At 44.6% G+C, this 25671-nt stretch overlaps 1 non-coding gene across 1 annotated transcript; it reads right to left on the bottom strand.

The window, feature by feature from the left end:
• Positions 1–1555: 1555 nt before the first annotated feature.
• On the bottom strand, positions 1556–1659 carry LOC139039260 (U6 spliceosomal RNA). The gene has a single exon (XR_011492583.1). It is a non-coding gene; the product is annotated as a U6 spliceosomal RNA (small nuclear RNA).
• Positions 1660–25671: the final 24012 nt, after the last annotated feature.

The following is a 25671-nucleotide window of genomic DNA, read 5'->3' on the forward strand; positions in this document are numbered from 1 at the left end:
CAGGTATTTTGGCCTCTCTCTCCTCCCTGCCGACTGGGCCAGCGAAGGACCATTTTCTCAAAGAGAGGGCAGAATATGCCACTCATAACCACCAAGGCCAGCTTACCTGTCCACAAAGAGCCACGCTCAGCCCAGGCCATAGAGGCAGCAGGCCCACTAGAGGGCTAGTTGAACGATGGTGCGGGGAGAACAGAAGAGCAATTTCCCAAGGCTGCTTGGCACTGCCCTGCCTTCCCTTCCCAGGAGGGTATTAAGGAAGGACGTCCCTTCTCAGGAACAGGACTGAGAGAGGAAGTCCGTCTTCCACGCTGTATTGTGCCTCTCTTCCTCCCATTACATGGCCACGGTACTCTTGACCCTCTCAGACCCTCTGCAATCCCCTGTAAATGAGTAGCACCGCCCTACCCCCATTTCCCATACCTGGGATCTTCTCTGGGTTGTCTTTTCTGTCACTGTTCTGGCACTCAGGTCTGCTGCCAACAATGGAAAATGAAATTTGAAAATTTTCCATTTGCAGTAGCTTTTTTTTTTTGGCTGTGATCATAACCTTTTTTTTTTTTTTCCCCCTAAAATACAGGCAATATATTATGTCATATAAAGACAAATTCAGAGTTAGGACAGTTCTAGGTTAGTAAATTCAGCAGCTTAACAATATAATCTATCAGGAACCTGGTTCTTTCTACCTCTCCACCATGCCTTCTTAAGCAAGCTGCTGTATCTCCTTAGGATGACTAACCTCATACAACCTTAACCTTTTGATTTCAGTTCCCCAACCAGGGATCGAACCCTGGCTCCCTACAGTGGAAGCACAGAGTCCCAATCACTGGACCACCAGGGAAATCCTTGCAATAGAATTTTTTAAAACAACATTAACTACTTTGGGAAAAATTTTCACAAATTATGTGTAAGAAATACGGCTGAGAAAAAAAAAAAAGATATATTGCTGAGAGAAATTCCAGAAGTCCTAAAGAAATGGAGTGCTATATTCATGGATTGGAAGACTCGATATTGTTGAGATGTCAGTTTCCTCCAAAATGACTTTTAGATGCAACTCCATCTCAATCATAATCCCAGCAGATTCTTTCCTAAAATTGACATTTTGATTCTAAAATTTTTATGGAAATGCAAAGGACACAGGATATCCAAAGCATCTTAAAAGGAAAAACAAAGTGGAGAATTTGCCACCTGTCATTATGAATTATAAGACTACAGCAACTGAGATATTGCAACATTATCATAAGGATAAATGACAATGGAATAGAAAACAGAAATAGACCCACAATTAAACAGACATTGGATTTTTTTAATAAAGTCACCAAAGCAATCCAAAGGGAAAAGGGAAGTCTTTTTAATGATTCATTTGAGAACTACTGAAAATTAACATAAAAAAAATAATTATTCCTTCCCTCACACCATTCACAAAAATTGATTTGCAATGAATCTTAGACCTCAATCAAAAGTTAAAATCCTAGAAGAAAATATAAGAGAATATCTTTGAGACTTGGAGGTAGGCAAAGGTATCTTTTAAAAGATCATAGAAAGAAATAACTTTTTTAAAGTTATGGAACCCTGCACGAATTTGCGTGTCATCCTTGCTCAGGGGCCATGCTAATCTCATTATCATTTCAATTTTAGTATATGTGCTACCAAAGTGAGCATGAAATGATTACTTTTTAAAAGTTTAAAGAATTAGACTTCACAAAAATGAAATCTGCTCATCAAAATACACCATTTGGTGTAGTATAGACAAGACCTCCGTCAGTTCAGTCATTCAGTCATGTCCGACTCTTTTCAACCCTATGAATCGCAGCACGCCAGGCCTCCCTGTCCATTACCAAGTCCCGGAGTTTACTCAAACTCAAGTCCATTGAGTCAGTGATGCCATCCAACCATCTCATCCTCTGTCGTCCCCTTCTCCTCCTGCCTCAATCTTTCCCAGCGTGGGGTCTTTTCCAATGAGTCAGTTCTTCGCATCAGGTGGCCAAAGTATTGGAGTTTCAGCTTCAGCATCAGTCCTTCCAATGAATATTCAGGGTTGATTTCCTTTAAGATGGACTGGTTTGATCTTCTTGCAGTCCAAGTGACGCTCAAGAGTCTTCTCCCACACCACAGTTCAAAAGCATCAATTCTTCAGCGCTCAGCTTTCTTTATAGTCCAACTCTCACATCCAAACATGACTACTGGAAAAACCATAGCTTTGACTAGACAGACCTTTGTTGACAAAGTACTGTCTCTGGTTTTTATTGTGCTTTCTAGGTTGGTCATAGCTTTTCTTCCAAGGAGCAAGTGTCTTTTAATTTCATGACTGCAGTCACCATCTGCAGTGATTTTGGAGACCCCAAAAATAAAGTCTGTCACTGTTTCCACTGTTTCCCCAACTACTTGCCATGAAGTGAATGCCGTGAAGGTAGTCATTCCTCTCTCCAGGGGATCTTCCCAAACCAGGGATCAAACCTGGGTCTCCCACACTGCTGGTGGGTTCTTTACCAGCTGATCCACAAGGGAAGCCTAGACAAGACTTAGGCTGTGAGACAATATTTGCAAAATGTATTTGACAAAGGACTTGCAGAATATGTAAAGAATCCCTACAACCCAATAAAAAATAAAATCCCAGTGTTTTAAATAGACAGAAGATTTAATAAAAACTTCATAAAGGAAGAAGCACACAAAAAACTGCCTAACATCATTCATCATCAAGAAAATGCAAAATAAACCCTCAACAACACCAATACACACCTACCAGAATAACTAAAATTAAAGACTGACAACATCAAATGTTGACAAAGAGGTAGAGCAGTCAGAACTATCAGACATTATTGGTAAGGATATAAAATGGTACAACCACTTTGGATAAAGATCTGGCAGTTTCTTAAAACAAAAGCCACCTATGATCTAGCAGTTTCACTTTTAGCTATTTAACTAAGAGAAATGAAAGTATATGTCCTCAAAACAACTCATACAAAAATGTTCATAGACACTTTATTCATAATCTCTGAAAACTAGAAATAGCTCCAGTGACTATCAACAGAATAATACATAATTCTTCTGTTATAATCATATAATGGGACATGACTTAGCAATAAAATGGGATTAACTACCAATACATACAACATCATGAATGAATCTCCCATTTTGCCAAGAGGAAAAACTAGACATAGAAGAGTACCTATAATATGATTTTATTTATATGAAGTACTAGAACAGGCAAAACTAATCTATGATGGGGGAAAATACCTAGGTGGGGATAGGAAGGGACCCACTAGGAAGGAAAATAGAGAACTTTCTGGGGTGATGGTGATGTACTGTATCTTGATAGAAGTTTGAGTTTTATAGGTACAGGCATCTGTCAAAATTCACCTAATGTATTAATATAATTAAGATTTGTGCCTTTTTTACAGGCTTCCCAGGGGACTCAGTGGTAAAGAATCTGTCTGTCAATGTAGGAGATGCAAAAGAGGAGGGTTCAATCCCAGAGTGGGGCAGATCCCCTGGAAAAGGAAATGGCAATCCACTCCAGTATTCTTGTCTGGAAAATTCCATGGACAGAGGAGCCTGGCAGGACAAGATAAACAGCTATTGAACTTCAGTTAGTTATATACATCCTAAAGTGTTTAGGGGTAAATTATGCTAATGTCTGTAATTTTCCTTGAAAGGGTTTAAGAATTCTTTCTCTTTTTGTTTGTTTTTTGTTTTATCCATGCCATGTGGCTTGCAGGATCTTAGTTCCCAACCAGGGATTGAACCCAGGCCTACAGCAGCGAAAGCATAGAGTGCTAACCACTGTACAGGCACGCATGCTAAGTTGCTTCTGTCGTGTCCAACTCCGTGTGACCCTATGGACTGTAGCCCTCCAGGCTCCTCAGTCCATGGGATTCTCCAGGCAAGAATACTGGAGTGGGTTGCTAACCACTGTACTGCCAGGGAATTCCCTCAAAAAATTTTTAAATGGAGGGATAGATGAATAGGTGGGTGGGTGGATGGATGGATGGATGGATGGGGAGAGAAAGAGAGAGATGCATAGATACGTGATTAAGCAGAATGAAATGTTAATTGTAGAACCTCAGTGGTAGGTATGTGAAAATTCACATGCAATTCTTTTTAAAATTTTCTATATATTTGAAATTTTTCATAATAAAATGTTTTGGGGGAAAAAGGCAAATAAATCTTCATCAACCCAGTCTGGACTAATTTCCCTCCTTCTAAAAGACCACTGAGCCCCACACCCTTGGTCGAATCATTCACTGAAAGTCATTGTTGAGACACCATCACTCAGACACTCGTCCCAATCTACCCAATCCCTCTCCTCCCTTTTCTAAACCCTCCCCGCCCCCTGGGCTCTCTGGAACTCCCACTCTACCAATTCTGGAAATCTCCCCCCACTTCCTGGCCCTAACGGAAACCAAGCTCTCCCTTGAGATACTGCTTCCTGCTTAAGAGAAAGCTATATTTTCTCTTATATTCCAAGTACCTCTGAGCTGGGAGGTGGAGGGTGGAGTGTTGGTTTCCCTCATTCCCCATGACTCCTTCAAAGTCATCTTTCTTCCTTCCTCCCTTAAAAACTCTAGCTCTGGACTTCCCCAGTGGTCCGGTGATTGGGAATCCGCCTGCCAATGCAGGGATGGCAGATTTGATCAGATCTTCCGAGTGTGTTCCCTGTGAACTACGTGTCCCCTGGTGTGTTGCCTGCACTGGGCTTCCCTGGTGGCTCAGTGGTAAAGAATCTGCCTGCAGTTCAGTAGATTTGCAGGAGATACGAGTTCCATCCCTGGGTCAGGAAGATCACCTGGAGAAGGAAATGGCTACCCACTCCAGTATTCTTGCCTAGAGAATGCCATGAACAGAGGAGACTTGAGGGCTATAGACCATGGGGTTGCAAAGGGCCAGATACAACTGAGCGACTAAACAACAACCACCAGGAAGATTCCATATGGCGTGTGGCAAGTAAGCCCACGCACCACAACGGCTGAGTCCGTTCTCTAGAGCCAGTACTCCGCAACAAGAGAAGCCACTGCAACTAGAGAAAGCCTGAGCACAGCAAAGACCCAGCACAGCCAAAGAAGAAAAAAAATGCCTCTAGTTTCTTCTAAGTGTGAACCAACTATCTAACCCTCCATGCCTTTCCCCAGCGGGTCTACCTGCCTCCTGACCAACCTCCTAGTTCACTGGGAACTTTAGCTCCAGGCCCGGCCCATGAGTCACTCACACACCCTGTGACCTCACCATCCACAGAGGTGACATTTAAAAAAAAAAAAAGTTTATTTGGCTGAACCAGGTATTAGTTGCTACATGCAGGATCTTTAGTTGCAGCATACAAACTCTTGGGTGTAGCATGTGGGCTCTAGTTCCCTGACCAGGGATCAAACCCTGGCCCCCTGTACTGGGAGTGTGGAGTCTTAAACTGGATCACCAAGGAAGTCCCAGGGATGACTTTTCAACTCTCTGGCCTCTCTGTTACTTGACCTCCTCACCTCCACAGGTATTTTCCTCCATACCACCTCAGTCACCCACTCCCCAGGCGCATTCTAGATGTTGTCCCAGCTCTGACATCTGCATTTCAGGCATCCCACCATCAGATAGCATCTCCCTTCCCTCTAGCTGTGACTCTCCTTATCTCACTGCACCAATGCTCCATCTCCAATCCAACCGTTCATCATTTTTTCCTCCACAGCCTCCTTTCTTATTTCTTTCCTTCCTTCCCAACAAAATATCCTGCCTCCTTTTCCTGCTTTAGTTCTTCCTGTAGCACTTACTACCTTCTAATACCAATGAACCCCGGAGGAGGGCACGGCAACCGACTCCAGTAATCTTGTCCGGAGAACCTCATGGGCAGAGGAGCCTGGAGGGCTACAGCCCATGGGGTTGCAAAGTGTCAGACACAACTAAGCGACTGAGCATGAGCAATACCAATGAAACCTACTTATTCATTTTGTTATTGACTCTCACCATCCAGGAGAATGTATGCTCCATGAGGTGTCCTTGTTCATTTAATCGCTGCTGTAACCTCAGCACCGAGAACAGGCCCATGGCTTGTAGTAGGTGCTCAGTGAAGGCCTGTGAAGAGAAAGAGGAAAAATGAAGAAAGAGAGTGGGCCAAGGAGGAGACAACTTTAATTAGAAAACAGAAGCAAACCCTCAAGAGCACCCTCGCTGTCCCACTTCCCCTCCTGAACCACGTTCTCCTACTCCTTGTGACAACTGGAAAAGTGGCCCTGCTCCTCGCCAACATCATTTGCCACCACAGGGATGCCGTCTCTCCTCATCTTCTCAAGAACTGAACTTCTGGACTTCCCTGGTGGTCCAGTGGCTAACACTCTGAGCTACCAATGCAGGGGGCCCAGGAAAAAAGAACCGGCTCCTGAACTGTTCTACTCCCTCTGCCATCTCTAAATTCTCCTTCTGAATGAAATCATTTCACTTGCCTCTACCATCTCCCATCTTTGCAAATTCCTCTTTTGACCTCAGATGCACATCCAACTACTGTGCCAGTTCTTTGCTCCTTCTGCCTTGATTCCCGTTCATTTTCAACCCATGTCAGCAGACATCTCAGCCCAGGAAGTGACACTTGGGATGGGCAATCACGTGCCAGGACAAAATGGAAAAACATAAAAAGGCTGTGTTCCCAGTGTTGCTCAGAAAGACAGGACTAGCCCTGGACAACCCACCTCCAGGCTTCTATTTGGTGTGAGTGAAGAGAGTTCTATCTTGTTTAAGCCATTGGTATTTTGGGTTTTTCTCTTGTATCAACAGAGTGGATCCTAAATGATGTCTTTTTTTTAATTTTTAAAATTTATTTTATTTAAAAAAAGAGGTATTTGGCTGTGCTGGGTCTTTGTTGCTGCATGTGGACTTTCTCTAGTTGTGGCGAGTGGGGCTACTCTTGATTTTGGTGGTCTGGCTTCTTATCACGGTGGCTCCGCTTGTTGCAGAACACAGGCTCTAGATGCACAGGCTTCAGTAATTGATGTGAGTGGGCTCAGTAACTGTGGCTCCCAGGGTTAGCTGCTCTGGACATGTGGGATCTTCCCAGACCAGGGATCAAACCAGGGTCCCTTGCATCGCAAGGTGGATTCTTAACCACTGCCTCACTAGGGAAGCCCCAAAGATGGATTTTCTCTTTCCACTGATTCTCCAAAAAATGAAAGGCCAATGGCTATATTTCTTTTCTTTAAAATGCTTTGCAAACACAGATTCTAAAGAAATGTTTCTTGGAGTAAATGAGATCTGGAAAATTAGGCAGAGGTGTCAAAAACAGAGGACCACATGGAGCACTCACCTCGGCTTTGCAACCAGGGTTCCTCTGTTGGGTCCTCCAGTTTGTGGTCATGGTGGATTGAGCAAGGCACGGGAGAACATACTGAGGAAGTAAGAGGAAGTGAGAAGCTGCAGGTTTGATTCATACTTGGTTTCATTCTGTTTGTGTCTAAGCCAATGAACTTTATCAGTCAGAGGGTGTGATGGAGTTCCACTTATAGGTTTCTTTTCTTTTTGTAGCAGCTTTATATAATTCACATATTCTACCATTCACCCATATAGAGTGTACAACTCAGTGGTTTTTAGTATATTCACAGACTTGTGCAACCAACATCACAGTCAATTTTAGAGCATTTTCATCACCTCAAAAAGAAACCTTATACCCTTCAGCAGTTGTTCTCCATTTCACCACCCTACCCCAACCCTAACCAAATACTAATCTACTTTCTGTCTCTATAGACTTACTTATTCTGGAAATTTCACATAAGTGGATCATATAATATGTGACCTTTTGTGTCTGGCCCCTTTCCCCTTGTATAATGTTTTCAAAGTTCATCCATGTTGTAGCATGAATCAGTACTTCATTCCTTTTTATTGTTGAATAATGTATTAAATTTCATTGTATGGCTATGTCATGTTTGTTTATTCATTCATTAGTTGATGGACATTTGGTTGTTTCTCAGTTTTGAGTTGATATGAATAATATTGTTGAAAACAGTCATGTACAAGTTTTTGTGCGATTGTACGTTTTTAATCCTGGGTACGTAACTAAGAATGGAACTCCTGGATTATATGGTAGCCCTGTGTTTACCCTTTTAAGGAACTCACCCCTCTGGCCTATAACTGTGTGGTGCCATCTAGCAGAGGTTTGTCGGGGCCTCCATCAGGATTAGAGTTTTTAACTGTTTTCCAAAGTCGCTGCACCATCTATGTTACCACCAGTAGTGTTATTTCCCCACACCCTCACCAACAGTTATTATATGTTGTTATTGTTAGTCTCCTAGTGAGTAAGAAATCATATCTCATTATGGCTTTGATTTGCATTTACTTCTCTTATGATTATGATGTTGAGCAGCTTTTCATGCGTTTATTGGCCATTTGCATGTTTTTTTGCAAGAAAATGTCTATTCAGGTCTTCTGCTTATTTTTAATTGGATTGTATGTCATTATTGAATTACGATTTGCAAATATTTTCTCCCATCCTATGGGTTGTCTTTCACTTTCTTGATGGTATCCTTTAAAGCATAAAAGTTTTAATTTTGATGAAATCCAATTTATCTATTTTCTTCTTTTGTTGCTTCTGCTTTGGTGCTGTATTTAAGAAACTAGTGCCTAATCTGAGGTCATGAAAATGTGTCCCTATGCTATGTTACAAGAGTTTTATAGGTTTTTTGTTGTTATTGTTATTGTCGTTGATCACTATTTTTTTTTAATTGAAGTATAATTGCTTTACAATGTTGTGTCAGCTTCTGCTGTACAACAAAGTGAGTCAGCTAGAGGAGTGGGAGGGACTATATATACGTATATACATATACACACACACACACACACACACACACTCCCTCCCTCGTGCTCCTCCCTCCCACCCTTCTAGATCATCACAGAGCCCCAAGCTGAGCTCCCTGCCTGGGCTACAGCAGTTTCCACTAGTTATCTATTATATACGTGGTAGTATATAGGTCAATGCTACTCCCTCATTTCATCCCACCCTCCTCTTCCCCTTCTGTGTCCACAAGCCTGTTCTCTGAGTCTCTATCCCTACCTTGCAAATAGATTCATTCAGTACCATTTCTCTAGATTGCACATATACATGTTAATATCCTAGATTTGTTTTTCTCTTTCTGACTTACTTCACTTTATATGATAGACTCTAGGTTCATCCACATCATTACAAATGACCAAATTTTGTTCCTTTTTATGGTTTTAGCTCTTACATTTAGGTCTTTGATTCATTTTTAATTCATTCTTATATATTGTATGAGGTAGGGATCCAATTTCATTCTTTTATATGTGGATATCCAGTTGTTCCAGCACCACTTGATGAAATTCTTCCCCCATTGAATTGCTTTGGTATCCATGCCAAAAATCAATTGACCATAAATGTGAGGGTTTATTTCTGGACTCTTAATTCTATTCCATTGATCTCTATGTCTATCCTTATGCCAGTACCACACTGTCTTGACTACTGCAGTACCAGTAGTCAAGATTTTGAAATTGGGAAGTGCAAGTTCTCCAACATTATCCTTTTTCAAAATAGTTTTGACTTCTGAACCCCTTAAATTTTCATACTAGTTTAGAATCAGTTTCTGGAAATAAGACAGCCAAGACATCAAAAAGAACTGCGTTGAATCTAAAAATAAATTTACCATCTCAACAATGTTAAATCTTCTAACCCACAAATAGGGGATATCTTTTCACTTATTAAAGAAACTAGATCTTCTTTAACATCTTTCAGCAATGTTTTGTAGTTTTCAAGAGTATGAAGTTTGCACTTCTTTTTTTAAATTTATTTTTGGCCTCACCTCAGGAAATGCAGGATCTTAGGTTCCCCAGCCAGGGATCGAATGCAAACCCCTTGCAGAGGAAGTGTGGAGTCTTAACCCCTGGACAGACAGGGAAGTCCCTGCACTTACTTTGTTAAATTTGTTCCTAAGTAATTTATTCTTTTTTATGCTATTGTCAATGGAATTATTTTCTTTACGTTCAGATGGTTCATTACAACTGTATAGAAATACCATTGATTTTTGTATTCTGAAATCTTATTATACTTGCTTATTAGTTCTACTAGTTTTTTAGTGGATTCCTTAGGATTTTCTACATGAAAGATCATGGTACCTGAGAATACAGACACTTTTACTTCTTCTCTTCCAATATGGATGCCTTTTATTTCATTTTCTTCCCTAATTGCCCAGGCTAGAACCTCCAAATCTATGGGGGATTTTTGAACAGCTTTTTTGAGGTATAATTGATATACAAAAATCTGTAGATTTTTATTTAATGCATACATTTTGATGAATTTGGACACATTGATGAATTACATACACCCATGAAATCATCACTGCTGCTGCTGCTTCTAAGTTGCTTTAGTTGTGTGTGTCTCTTTGCTACCCAATGGACCGTAGCCCACCAGGCTCCTCTCTCCATAGGATTCTCCAGGCAAGAATACTGGAGTGGGTTGTGATGTCCTCCTCCAGGGGATCTTCCAGACCCAGGATCAAACTCTAGTCTCTTACATCTGCATTGGCAGGTGGGTTCTTCACCACAAGCACCACATGGGAAGCTCAACCATCACTATGGTCAAGGTAATAAATCTCCAAAAGTTCCTTCTTGGACTTTTATTTTGTGTGTGTGTGTGTGTGTGTGTGATAAGGACACTGAACATGAATGAAATCTACCCTCTTAACAAAGATTTTAAGTAAACAATGTTGTTGTTTAGCCACTAAGTTGTGTCCAATGTTTTTGTGACCCCGTAGAGTGTAGCTCTCCAGGCTCCTCTGTGTATGGGATTTCCCAGGAGAGAATACTGGAGTGAGTTGCCATTTCCTTCCCCAGGGGATCTTCCTGCCCCAGGAAACGAACCTGTGTCTCCTGCATTGGCAGGCGGGTTCTTTACTACTGAGCCATCAGGGAAGCCACATACAATATGTTAACTCCGGGCGCCATGTTGTACAGCAGATGTCTGGAATTCAGTCATCTTGCATAACTGAAACTTTATGCCCATTGAACAGCAGCTCCCTATTTCCCCCCCGCCTCAGCCCCTGGCAACCACCATTCTACACTTTGCTGAGTACAGTGTTGAATAGAAAAGGCAAAAGTGATCATATTTGTTTTGTTCCTTATCTCAGAGGGAAACCATTCAGTCTTTCACCGTTAAAAAAAACCTACTGTGGGGTTTTCGTAGATTCCTTTTATCGAGTTATGGAAATTCTTTATTATTGCTAGCTTGAGTGTTTTTATCATGAAGGGACGTTAGATTTTGTCAAATGCTTTTTTTGTATGTATTGACATAATCATATGCTTTTTGTTTTTAATTCTTTGGGTACCATATATTAATTAATTTGGGGATGTTAAACCAACCTTGCATTTTTAGGGTAAATCCCACTTGGTCATGGTGTATAATCCTTTTGACACGTTGCTGGATTTAGTTTGCTAACATTTGGATGAGGATTTTTTTTCATGTATATTCTTGATCTATATTGGTCTGCAGTTTTCTTGTGGTGTCTTTGCCTGGTTTTGTTATTAGCACAACAGTAGCCTCATAGAATGAGTTGGAATTGTCTAGGTTTCTTTTTCACTCATCTTTTGGTCAATTTTATCTCTTGATCTTTACAGTATTCTGAGAAAATAGCCAAAGCCTGGGAAGGTTTGTCTGGTGTTCTTAACTTGAGCATGCATCACGATCAACTGGGAGCTTGTTCAAAGCAAATTCCTGGAGCATGGCTCCAGAGACTCACTCAGGAAGTTTGCAGGAGGACAAGTGACTGTATTTCTAACAAACATTCCCCTAGAGGGTCTGAGATGAGGGTCTCTCATTTCAATTCAAGAAACACTGATAGAATTGCCCAAGCTGATCCAGTTTAGTAGCCTCAGAGGCTAGGCTAAGAAAATAATGTTTCCTTTTTCTTGAACTATTTTTTTAAATATGTATTTTAAAAAATAAATAAATAAAATCAAATATGTATTTATTTGTTTTGGCTATGCCAGGTCTTAGTTGCAGCATGTGGGATCTAGTTACCTGACCAGGAATTGATCCCTCTGCATTGGGAGCACAGAGTCTTAGCCACTGGACCACTAGGGAAGTCCCAAGAAAGTAATGTTTCTTTATATAGGAGTCTCAGAGCCTTCAGCGTGTTCATGTCCCTCATGAATATCTAAAGGGGAAGTAAAGTACGCACTGTTTCCCACACTTATTGTCCACAAAACCTTTTATTTGGGGAGGAGCATCACACAGAACTGATATTCCATAGAGCATCATTCTGGGAAACACTGCCCCCAGAATTACTCAAATGTCCCTCTGAACTCTCAGGGAGCTTTGTTCTAAACACTCACCCCTCTGGCCAACAGTTGCTTGTATATGTGTGGCTGTGTCAGAGGTCTGTCCGAGAGCTTCAATTAGGGTTAGATAAGTTAGGCATTTGCCTCAAGAGCAAAATTTCAGGAAGTGCCAAAAACTCAATAATCAAGATAAATTATTATTTGGAGGATATTTGGAGGATGGGTCGACCAGATGGCCCATCAGTCAGTCCATGGGACATGAGGGGGAATAATGTGGGGGGGGCTTAATGGTCACTGTGTGTAGGACCAAGAGCCAGGGTCTGTCCAGGTGGGGTCAAGTCCCAGAGCAGCAGGATAGTGGAGCCAGGTCTGTTGTTTGTCTCCCCCATGGACTATGACCCGTTCCAGAGTGGGAGCAAGTCTTTCTCACCTCTGAACCCCAGTCTGAATCTTCAGTGCCCAAAGCACAAACTGGTCCCACTTCCTCACAGGGAAATCACAAAGATAATGCGACATTTCTTCACCTCCCAACTCCTCCTTGAGCATCTAACCTAGAGCTCGACACAAGGAGATTCAGCCACTTCATATTTTGAGGTGACTGAAAGCTTCCCCAGGCTATCTGAGCTGTCTTCATGATGGTGCCTCACTTTGGATGGGCTCCCAAATCTGAACTGGGGAGAGAGGGGCTGGGTGCCAGAGAATTTCTGGGAAAAGTCTGTCCTTTCCCAAATACCCTTCCTCTCTGTGTCCAACAGAGCTTGACCTCAATGTGCAAGTTCTAACATTCAAAAAACTTGGGCTAATTGGGCTGACGCTAGATGTTTGTGATTTGTGCAATCATCATGGCCTGACTGGGCTCTGTGACAGGAAGGCCATCAGTCCTGACCTGGGAAAAAAAATCTGAAAGCCAAGAGTGGTTGCCCAAGGGTACCTTCCTGGAGCCATCCTTCATGCTGATTCCAGGGCATTTCCATACCTCAACCATACTCACTGTCTCATTAAAATTGCCTTCTAGGGACTTACCTGGTGGTCCAGGGCTAAGACTCTGAGCTCCCGATGCAGAGGGCCCAGGTTGGATCCCTAGTCAGGGAACAAGATCCCATGTGCCGCAATTAAGACCAGATGCAGCCAAATAAATACATATTTAAAAAATAAAATTGCTTCCTAGGTCTCCTGTCTCTTCCTTGGAATTTCCATTTCTTCTTTATTCCAAGAACTATACTATCTCATCAATTAATTGGTCACTCCAGAAATAAGAACAGGGTTCCCTTTAAATAATTTTTGTCAAAGTCATTACAGGGGCTCCATGTTGACCTGCTCAAGAGAGGAAACACGTTCACTCTCTTAGGCAATATCTAACTAGATAAGCCTCCAGCTGATTATAGAAGATTCTCATCTATTCCATAAAAAGCTGATCCCCCATGACCTCTACTTATCAACACCTCATAAGTTTACTATGAGTTGCTTCATAACCTCAAAAGTACGCTGATGGCTTCTGGGAATTCAGCTTTATAATAACTCAATCATGTTAAATAAACTTCAGGAAGTAGAGCAAGCTAGAGTCCAGGGAATCTATGTGTGTGAGTGGGCTTTAGAATAGTTAGAAGGCTGGTTCTTAGGGATTGTGGAATTGGACCTAGCTCCAGGATGCTGGCTTTCATAGGAATGGCATTTCATCAAGGGCTTACTGAGACCCAGGCTGGGGGAGAGGAGCGATTTATTCATATTTCCACTGTGGCAAAACCAAGGTTAAGATGTGGGTCTCAGGACTTGCCTGGCAGTCCAGGGGTTAAGACTGTGCCTTCCAATGCAGGGGGCACAGGTTCAATTCCTGGTCAGGGAACTAAGGTCCCATAAGCCATGGGGTGTGACCAAAATTTAAAAAAGAAAGAAAGAAAGAAAAAGATGTGTGTCTCCAGACACCAGATTCTCTTTCCCTTTCTCTTTCAACTCCCAGGGCCCAGCCCCTCTGCTCAAATCCTCTTCCTGCTAGAAAGGCAGAAAAGAATCTGCCAGCTGACTGAGAGCATGTGTGGGAAAGAGATTCAGACATTTTCTCTCCTCAATTCATCCTCTGCATTTTAAGCCATTTAGTTTTATTGTGCCATGAAAGTCTTTGTGCTGTGTCAAATGAACTTTAGGCAGGTGGGAAGATGGCGGTGAGAAGGTAGGGGGCCCCTGGAGACACACCTAGGGTAAGGCAGCAGGTCTCACCTTTGGCTTCATGTTAGAATCACTTGGGGCCATTTTAAAATTCCTGATCTCCAGGCTGCGTCCCAGATCCACTTCATCAGAATCTCTGGAACTGAAATCAGACATTAGGATTTATTATTATTATTTTTTTGATGAGGAACCATTCTTTTAAGTCTTTATTGAATTTGTTACAATATTGCTTGTGTTTTATGTTTTGGTTTTTTTGGCCACGAGGCTTGTGGGATATATCTCCACACACCCACACAGAGGGGCTTCTCCGGTGGCTTAGTCAGTAAAGAATCTGCCTGCAATGCAAGAGACCGCCTGCAGTGCAAGAGATGGGGGTTTGATCCCTGGATCGGAAGATCCCCAGAAGAAGGAAATGGCAAACCACTCCAGTATTCCTGCCTGGGAAATCCCATGGAGAGAGGAGCTTGGTGGGCTACAGCCCATGGGGTCGCAAGAGTCGAACATGACTTAGCGACTAAACCACCACCACCATGTGCAGAGGGGGAGAGAGGGGGATTAGTATCTCAATTTTTTTTTTCATTTATGTCTTGTCCATGGAAAAAATTAAAGTTAAAATTTAAGTAATGACTTACAACAGAACCCAGATCTGTAGGACTCCTAAGCTTATCTTCCAGCAAATAGTTGTTGATGTCATTATTCTATGGACTAATACTATATGCTTAGGACTTTGCTGGTGGTCCAGTGGATAAGAATCTGCCCGTCAATGCAGGATCCCTGGGCTGGGAAGGTCCCACATATCACTGAGCAACTAAACTGGAGCACCTGAACTACTGAGCCCGTAAACCTAGAGCCTGTGTTCTGCGACAGAAGAAGCCACCGCAATAAGAAGCCCACGCACCACGATGAAGAGTAGCCCCCCACTTGCCACAACTAGAGAAAGCCTGCACACAGCAACGAAGACCCAGCACAGCCAAAAATTTTAAGAAAACCATTATATGTGTAAATATAATGGTGTCAAGGAATATTTCCCACATGCCTCTTGTTGGCTGGCCCTGAGCTGGGCGCTGGGTGTAGAGTGGTATGCAGGACTAGCCAGGGCCTGGCCGTCAGGGAGCTTACAACCCAGGGAGGCAGATGCACTCAATCCAAAGACTCTACACAAACACTGATGGACAGAAACAGGTCATTTCCAGATGCTGAAGGCTGGGAAGAATGTTGCAAGGAGGCTGGAATGGGAGTAACAACCATGCGCCTGCTTCAGCCAGAGGGGCAGGAAGTGAGACGTGGTGGAGGAGCCAGCTGGTTCCAGTGGGCGCGGGGCACAGTCCTGCTGGGCTGGGGAGGCCCACAAGCCAGAAGGGCCCCTGAGGGTTTCGGGCAGAAGAGCGACAGGATCAGATTTGGGTCATTCAGAGACCACCCCCCGACACCCCACATCCCATCCCTGCCGCCGCAGCCTTTCCTGTAACCCAGACAGTTAAGAATCTGCTGGCAATGCAGGAGACCTGGGTGCGATCCCTGGGTTGGGAAAATACCCTAGAGTAGGGCATGGCAACCCACTCCAGTATTCTGGCCTGGAGAATCCCATGAACAGAGGATCCTGGTGGGCTACAGTCTGTGGGGTCGCAAAGAGTCAGACACAACTGAGCAACTGACACTACTAGAGACCGCCCCCACAGCCAGGGGATTCTCCTCCCATCTCAGCACCCATGAGCTGGGTGACCTGTCCTCCCCACCCCACCCTCTTCCTCTTCTGACAAAGGAGGGGCTAGACCAGTGGCACGTCAGGCCACCAGCCCACAGTCCATGGGCAAAGGGGTGAGGAGCACATTCGTCATCCAGCCCCGGCTCAGATTCTTAGGAAACACCAAAATAACAAGAGACTAAAGTGGTCTGATTCCGCTAGAGAAGCTGGGAGGTTTTAATTAGAAACATCACAGAAATAAAAAACCTTAACCCGAACCATCCCTACCAGCTGGCAATTCAGTCTCTGTTTCAAGGACTTTAAAAGGAGTTCTCTTTACACGATGCAGTAGACAGTTTTTGTACTTAGACAATATTTATGAGCTGGGAATTCATCTTAGTGCTGAGCCTGACTTCTTCACTGAAATCTTACATGAATACCAACTTTTCAATATATTTCTATTTGTGAAATTATGTATGTTTGAAAACAGGAAATTGTTTTTCAATAAAAAAGTTTAAAAATGAAAGAGGACCCTAGAGCTCTAACATAAAACAGTGGCCATTGCTCCCCTGGGTTCTAGACTCAGTGGGTACCTAACTATGTTGCTATTAAAGAAACAGCGAATAAAAGGGAGCAGAACACAGGAGACGGGGAGGGAAGAGAGGGGCGAATCTAGAGCAGTACAGCCAAGGAATTAGTCCTGGCTGAGGCCCCAGGCAGGGCAAAGGCAAAAGTCTAGATCCTCAGGGACCCCGTGGATGACAGCAAGAGCCTTATTACATCTATGAACCCCTGTCAACACATCCCAGGAAGGTCCTGAGCCCTTCCCCAGTCCCTCCAATCCTTGCCACCTACATTGTCAGAAGAGCCCACACACACATACACAAGTACACTGGTCACCATGGACACCTTGGGGTGTCAGGTTTAACAGAGCCAACATCTAAACTCTTGTCCCAGCTCTGTCCCTGCCAGTGTGACCTCGAACAAGTTACCTAACCTCTCTGATGGTCAGTGTCCACGCTGGGAAAATGGGAGGAATCATCACATAAGACCTGCCTCCTGGGGCTGTTTTGAGGACTGATGGGGTCATGTGGTGAAGTGGTTTGTGAGCTGGACCCGCACCATTCATTAGGTTCATTGTTACCTGGGATCTGACTCTGAAGCAGGGGTCCAAGAGGGACAGACAGGAAATGAGGGAGAAGTTAAAGATGTGGGGACCCTGGGAGTGTCCCCAGGCCCCTTGGTCTCCCTTAGGCTCTGAGGCTCACAGACACTGTGAAAACAGCGGGGGAGCCTTAGGGGCAGGTCCTGCACAGATACTTTTCACAGGATCAGACACTCTCATGCCTCCATTCTACAGAAGAGGAAACTGAGGCTCAGCAAAGTTCTATTTCCAGGCTAAGCCAGACATCCCCCTCTAAAATCTGAATGCTAATATCTTTGCTGTGGGACCACAGGCGGGGAGCATGACTTTTTAGGCATAGGACCCATGATACCTTCAGTGGCCCATGTGAATATTTTCATTTTAATTTATCTTAAAACCAAAACATAAATTGAATAAAGCCATTTGATATTTCCTATTCATGTAATCATGAATCCATCTTGGATTATATTCTGCTACTGCTGCTGCTAAGTCGCTACGGTCGTGTCTGACTCTGTGCGACCCCATAGACAGCAGCCCACCGGGCTCCCCCATCCCTGGGATTCTCCAGGCAAGAACGCTGGAGTGGGTTGCCATTTCCTTCTCCAATGCATGAAAGTGCAAAGTGAAAAGTTGAAAGTGAAGTCGCTCAGTCGTGTCCGACTCTTGGCGACCCCATGGACTGTAGCCTACCAGGTTCCTCCATCCATGGGATTTTCCAGGCAAGAGTACTGGAGTGGGTTGCTATTGCCTTCTCCTGGATTATATTCATCTTATATCAATGTAGGGCTTCCCTGATATCTCAGTTGGTAAAGAATCCTCCTGCAATTCAGGAGACCCTGGTTCAATTCCTGGGTTGGGAAAATCCCCTGGAGAAGGGATAGGCTACCCACTCCAGTACTCTGGGGCTTCCCTAAGTATTCTTGGGCTTCCCTTGTGGCTCAGCTGGTAAAGAGTCTGCCTGCAATGCGGGAGACCTGGGTTCAATCCCTGGATAGGGAAGATCCCCTGGAGAAGGGAAAAGCTACCCACTCCAGTATAGGGTCCCAAAGAGTTGGATACGACTGAGAGACTTTAACTTTTCACTTTTATATCAATTCAGTTGTATCATATATTTTTTAGTATTTTTTTTTAATGGAAAAAGGGGCTTACAAAGGCAAAAGTCATCTGTGGCCCTGGTGCCCATAATTTTGCTCCCACGGGAGAGGAAGGCCAGGAGCTCTTCCTCCTGACTCCCCACCTCCTGGTCCCTGGGGGCTCTCAACAAGGCCAGGCCAGAGCAAGACCAACCTATTGAGGCAAGCCCCTCAGTGGGGCAGTGGGGCCCAGGGCAGCCTGGTTTGGCCTAGAGCCCCTACCACACATGCTGTCCCTTGTCCTGTCCCCAGGCTCCCCCCACCATCGCAGCATCCTCCAGTCCAGAGCTGAGGAAGGGTGTGTTTCGATTCCTGGCAGAGCCCAGCTTCCTGTTTTTCTCCAAGTAGACGAGGTCAGGCTGCTGCTGGAAAGAGACACGGGGACCCATTACGGGCCAGCGGATCCCAGCCACGCTGATGGGCTCGGCAGCTGAGGGAGGAGGGGCCTGCAGGCAGGCACACTGGGCTCTGGGACCCAGAGGGGGCCCTCTCTTCCTGACACCTCTGTGGAACCCCTCACAGACCTCCACAAGGCCTCCCTGTCCGCTCTGACCTTCTGGGCTTCAATTTGCTCAACCGTGAAACAGACAGGGAGGTTCTGCAGTGCCCGCTCGCCTGCCTGCTGGGGATCCAAGTTAGGCTGAGACGGCAGCAGAAGGGCCTTTTCTCAACTGTAAAGACCCCCTCAGCCATCCAAGCAGTAGGACTAGTGACCAGGAACTGCAATATAACAGCGTCCATTTATGCCTCCCCACCCTGCCCAAGGCTCTCCCCTGTGCAATTTCATCTCCACAAAGACCCTGTGAGGCTGGACTTACTATTCCTAGTTTCTGATGGAAGAGAGTGAAACTAGGTGCCTCAACTCTGGCCCCAGGGTAGGAAACGACCAACGTCAAACTGTGCCCCCTCCCCAGCCTCCTCCCTCCTCACACAGCAGGGGTGGGTCATGGGGACCAAAAACTGGTCAATTCAGAGCTCCTCCTGATTGGTGGATTTCGGGGTCCAGATTAAGGTGGCTGAGGAATTACGGGGTGGGGAAGGTAAGATGCTTCACTAGCCAGTGCCGATAGACACCAGGAATTTACATAGTGTCAGCTCACAGCCTTTAGCCTCAACCCCCCTGAATCCCCATCCTTTCAACACTGTTTACTGAGCACTGGCTGTGTGATAGGCACACATCCTCCTCCTCGGGATGATGCCCTTGTAGGACGTCTGCACCTTCCCCGCTCTAGGGAGCGGAGTCAGATTCTGAGTTCAAGTTCCAGGGCTGGCACTTACAAGCCATAAGGCTTTGGGCAAGTTTCATAATTCACCTTTACTTCAGTCTCCTCCCCTGGAAAATGGGGATGATAACCATACTGACTTTCCAGGGCCATTATACAGACTGAGGCCTCAATGTGTTAAATTCATATCAAATGTTGTCATTGGCATCCTTCCTCCCTTCTTCCCTTTCAGCCCTTTTTTGTTTTTGTTTTGGCATGTGGGATCTCGCTTCCCCAGGCAAGGATTGAACCTGTGCCACCTGCAGTGGAAGGTGGAAGTCTTAACCCCTGGAGCACCAGAAAGTCTCTTTTACAACCTCTCGCCTCACTTGGCCTCACTTCTTTCTTCCACTTGCTCTGCCCCCTGCTCTCTTTGATTTACCTCTCCCTCATCCCTTCCAGGGCCTTTCCTGACATCAGGAATGACATCCGGAAAAAGAAGACACAGGCCAGAGTACACAAGGCCACAGACAAGGTAGGATCCCCATGAAGAATGCAGTCACATGAAAGAGCAGGGCTCTGTGCTGCAAAGGACTTCCCCTCCCGCTGAACCTTCTGGAGTCCAAGAGGAAGGATCCATGGGGTCCTTCATTATGCTCAGTCTTAGCCAGTAGTTGAGGTCTAAAAGGGAGAATATTGCCTTTCTTTGGGATTGGAATGAAAACTGACCTTTTCCAGTCCTGTGGCCACTGCTGAGTTTTCCAAATTTGCTGGCATATTGAGTGGAACACTTGCACAGCATCATCTTTTAGGATTTGGAATAGCTCAACTGGGATTCCATCACCTCCGCTAGCTTTGTTCATAGTGATGCTCCTAAGGCCCACTTGACTTCACATTCCAGGGTGTCTGGCTCTAGGTGAGTGTGCGTGATCACACCATCGTGATTATCTGGGTCATGAAGATCTTTTTTGTATGGTTCTTCTGTGTGTTCTTGCCACCTGTTCTTAATATCTTCTGCTTCTGTTAGGTCCATACCATTTCTGTCCTTTATTGAACCCATCTTTGCATGAAATGTTCCCTTGGTATCTCTAATTTTCTTGAAGAGATCTCTAGTCTTTCCCAATCTATTGTTTTCCTCTATTTATTTGCATTGATCGCTGAGGAAGGCTTTCTTATCTCTCCTTGCTATTCTTTGGAATTCTGTGTTCAAATGGGTAAATCTTTCCTTTTCTCCTTTGCTTTTCACTTCTCTTCTTTTCACAGATATTTATAAGGCCTCCTCAGACAGCCATTTTGCTTTTTTGCATTTCATCTTCTTGGGGATGGTCTTGATTCCTGTCTCCTGTACAATGCCACAAACCTCTGTCTATAGTTCATCAGGCACTCTGTCTATCAGATCTAGTCCCTTAAATCTATTTCTCACTTCCATTGTATACTCATAAGGGATTTGATTTAGGTCATACCTGAATGGTCTAGTGGTTTTCCCCACTTTCTTCAATTTAAGTCTGAATTTGGCAATAAGGAGTTCATGATCTGAGCCACAGTTAGCTCCCAGTCTTGTTTTTGCTGACTGTATAGAGCTTTTTTATCTCTGGCTGCAAAGAATATAATCAATCTAATTTCGGTGTTGACCATCTGGTGATGTCCATGTGTAGTCTTCTCTTGTGTTGTTGGAAGAGGGTGTTTGCTATGACCAGTGTGTTCTCTTGGCAAAACTCTATTAGCTTTTGCCCTGCTTCATTCTGTACTCCAAGGCCAAATTTGCCTGTTACTCCAGGTGTTTCTTGAATTCCTACTTTTGCATTCCAGTCCCCTATAATGAAAAGGACATCTTTTTTGGGTGTTAGTTCTAAAAGGTCTTGTAGGTCTTTATAAAACCATTCAACTTCAGCTTCTTCAGCATTACTGGTCAGGGAATAGACTTGGATTACCATGATATTGAATGGTTTGCCTTGGAAATGAACAGAAATCATTCTGTCGTTTTTGAGATTACACCCAAGTACTGCATTTCAAACTCTTTTGTTGACTATGACGGCTACTCCATTTCTTCTAAGGGATTCCTGCCTACAGTAGTAGATATAATGGTCATCTGAGTTAAATTCACCCATTCCAGTCCATCTTAGTTCACTGATTCCTAGAATGTCAATGTTTGCTCTTGCCATCTCCTGTTTGACCACTTTCAATTTGCCTTGATTCATGGACCTAACATTCCAGGTTCCTATGCAATATTGCCATGAAATTAAAAGACTCTGCTTTAATGACTATGCCAAAGCCTTTGACTGTGTAGATCACAATAAACTGGAAAATTCTGAAAGAGATGAAAATACCAGACCACGTCACCCACCTCTTGAGAAACCCGTATGCAGGTCAGGAAGCAACAGTTAGAACTGGACATGGAACAACAGACTGGTTCCACATAGGAAAAGGAGTACGTCAAGGCTGTATATTGTCACCCTGCTTATTTAACTTATATGCAGAGTACATCATGAGAAATGCTGGGCTGGATGAAGCACAAGCTGGAATCAAGATTGCTGGGAGAAATATCAATAACCTCAGATATGCAAATGACACCATCCTTATGGCAGAAAATGAAGAACTAAAGAGCCTCTTGATGAAAGTAAAAGAGAAGAGTGAAAAAGTTGGCTTAAAGCTCAACATTCAGAAAACTAAGATCATGGCATCCGGTCCCATCACTTCATGGAAAATAGATGGGGAAACAGTGGACACAGTGGCTGACTTTATTTTGGGGGGCTCCAAAATCACTGCAGATGGTGACTGCAGCCATGAAATTAAAAGACACTTACTCCTTGGAAGGAAAGTTATGACCAACCTAGACAGCATATTAAAAAGCAGAGACATTACTTTGCCAATAAAGGTCGGTCTAGTCAAGGCTATGGTTTTTCCAGTAGTCATGTATGGATGTGAGAGTTGGACTATAAAGAAAGCTGAGCGCTGAAGAATTGATGCTTTTGAACTGTGGTGTTTGAGAAGACTCTTGAGAGTCCCTTGGACTGCAAGGAGATCCAACCAGTCCATCCTAAAGGAGATCAGTCCTGGGTGTTCATTGAAAGGACTGATGTTGAAGCTAAAACTCCAGTACTTTGGCCACCTGATGCAAAGAGCTGACTCAGTGGAAAAGACCCTGATTCTGGGAAAGATTGAAGGCAGGAGGAGAAGGGGACGACAGAGGATGAGATGGTTGGATGGCATCACCAACTCAGTGGACATGGGTTTGGGTAGACTCTGGGAGTTGGTGATGGACAGGGAGGCCTGGCGTGCTGTGGTTCATGGGGCTGCAAAGAGTCGGACACGACTGAGCAACTGAACTGAACTGAAAAGGAAGGACAAGAGGTAGCCAGGTCACATAGAAACTGGCTTTACATCTGGGTGACCCTGAGCACAAAGAAATGGGGGCTAGGGGAACAGGGCTTCTCATCTCCAGGAAACACAAACCCAAGGCAGGACTTGTGGGATGTTCAAGGATTTGTGGGATGCAGAAGACTGAAACAAGGATTTAGTGCCTGGTACCCTGGGTAGGCACTCAAGAAATACATGTTGAATGGATAAATGTGTCGGGTCACGTGTGTTGGAGACAAGAACAGATAGGGACCAATGGGGTACCAACAGCCACATATGCCATGCTGAATGTGGACCAAGATGGCAGCTCCCAGGGTAATACCAATAGCTAACCCTGAAAGAGTACTTCCCATGTGCCCCAAGGACACTACTCTACATGTCAAAGCCACAGTTCTGTTACAATTACCTCTGTTTTTCAGGGGCTTCCTAGGTGGTGCTAGTGATAAAGAACCTGCCTGCCAGTACAGGAGACATAAGAGATGCAGGCTCGATCCCTGGGTTGGGAAAATCCCCTGGAGTAAGGATGGCAACCCACTCCAGTATTCTTGCCTGGAGAATGGACAGAGGAGCCTGGTGTGCCCCAGTCTATAGGGTCACAAAGATTCAGACATGACTGAAGCAACTTAGCACGTGTGCACTGTTTTACAGACAAACAAACTGAAATGCAGAGAAATCAAGAAGCTGTCTCGAAGTTTCATAAACCCAAGCATTCCCACCTCTGTGGCCATGTCACTAACCACTGTGATCCCTGCCTCTCAGTTGACTCTAGAGAGGGAATGCCCTCAACTTTCAGGTAATGTGCTGATTTTTCAGATCACGTATTGTGTTTGTGGCTTTTCTGAAGTACGTTTAGTTCATAGGCTCTCCTTAAGACTCCTTCACTGGTCTCACCTTTTTGTTGACATTGTCATCTGTCTTCAGCAGCTCCAATCTGTTCGCCAATTTGGTTCAAAATCAAAACAATATCAGCAGTTAGGAAAGAGGCGGAGATGGAGAAATGGAAGAGAATGGGGCTCTGTTTTGGAGATCACAGTCAAAGGACTTCCTAATAGTTCGGACATGGGAGTGAGAATAAAAATTATACCCCCTGGGTCTTCCCTGGTGGTTCAGTGGTTAAGAGTCTGCCTGCCAATGCAAGACACAGGGGTTTGATGCCTAGTCAGGAAGATCCCACATACTGTGGAGCAACTAAGCCCATGCAACCACAACTACCGAGCCAACACTCTAGAGTCCATGCTCTACAAGAGAAGCCACCGCCATGAGAAGCCTGCGCACCACAGCTAGAGAAAGCCCACGCAGCAATGAAGACCCACTGCAGCCAAAAATAAACAAGTAAATAAATAATTTTTTAAAAAATTACACCCTCCTCACTGCAAATCAGATGATAGCGATGCATACAAAGTGAAGGATATAATGACTGCAAAAGCCACGAGTGATGCTCTAAAGCAAAGGAAATAGAGGAAGGGAAGGAAGAGAGCTGGCGATTAAGAGGTTGCAGACTGAACCAGGCCTGAGGTGGTACCTGTTGCCTGGAGCTTCATGCCACCCTAAACCAGTACAGGGTTCCAGCTGAAGCCCCCAGCCGGTACTCTTGCTATGGGCACCAGGGACAGCCTGGGTTATACCTATTGCCAGGACAGACTTGTCATCCAGTCCCTGTGGCAGATGCCACGAGGTACCATCCAAATCCCCAGCTGTCGGGAAGGCCAACCAGAAGATGCCTTCAGCTATCAACCTTCTTTGGGCACCGCCTCGGCTAAAGGAAACAGTCTCCCCCAAGGTCACGCCTCCTTCCAGAGGCCTCCGGTCTCCAGTGGCCACTCACTGTTCCAGGCCCCCTGGCCCAGCTGGAGATGAGGCTGACGGGCCACTTCAGCTCTGGGCTCCCTGTGAGGCCGGCTGAGGCTGTCACTGAGGCAGCGTCACTGAGACTCTGTCACATCTCGACCTCTCCCTCTGCCCCCTCCAGCTGCTGTTCCTTCCTTTTCACCGGTATTGATCCCCAAAACCCTCCTAATAATCTTTCTGGCATGAGATCCAGCCCCTGGCCCCATCTTAGACTCTGCTGCCTGGGGAACTTAACCTGCAGCAATCACTGTTACTCTCATTGGTGTCCTAGTTAGAATAGTCAATTGTACAGTCACCCTAGCTTCATGAGACCTACAACTCTTTGTAGTTACTTATTTAGTGACACTAGATTGGAAGTCCCCTGCAGCAGACAATGTAGAAGCATGCAGAACCCAGGACTTGTCATAGCAGGCACACAATAAGTATCTGTTGAATGGATGGATTAAGCACCTTATCTGGGTGTTTAGAGACCGGGAGAGCTGGGGGGCAGGGGAGGGAGGACGAAGCTGCTCTGAGCCCCTAAAACACAGAGTATCATCAGGACACATGCGTCCACCTCCTTCCAACAAAAGTCTGTGCAGCCAAAGCTGGGGTTTCCAGTAGTCATGTCATACAGTCATGCACAGAAGGCTGAGAGCTGAAGAACTGATGCTTTTGAACAGTGGTACTGGAGAAGACTCTTAAGAGTCCCTTGGACAGCAAGGAAATCAAACCAGTCAATCCTAAAGGGAATCAACCCTGAATACTCATTGGAAGGACTGAGGCTGAAGCTGAAGCTTCAGTACTTTGCCCACCTAATGCAAAGAGCCAAGTCATTGGAAAAGATCCTGATTCTGGGAAAGATTGAGGGCAGGAGGAGAAGGGAATGACAGAAGATGAAGATGAGATGGTTGG

The sequence above is a fragment of the Odocoileus virginianus genome, chromosome 17 (genome assembly GCF_023699985.2).
Source record: "Odocoileus virginianus isolate 20LAN1187 ecotype Illinois chromosome 17, Ovbor_1.2, whole genome shotgun sequence".
Lineage (NCBI taxonomy): Eukaryota > Metazoa > Chordata > Mammalia > Artiodactyla > Cervidae > Odocoileus > Odocoileus virginianus.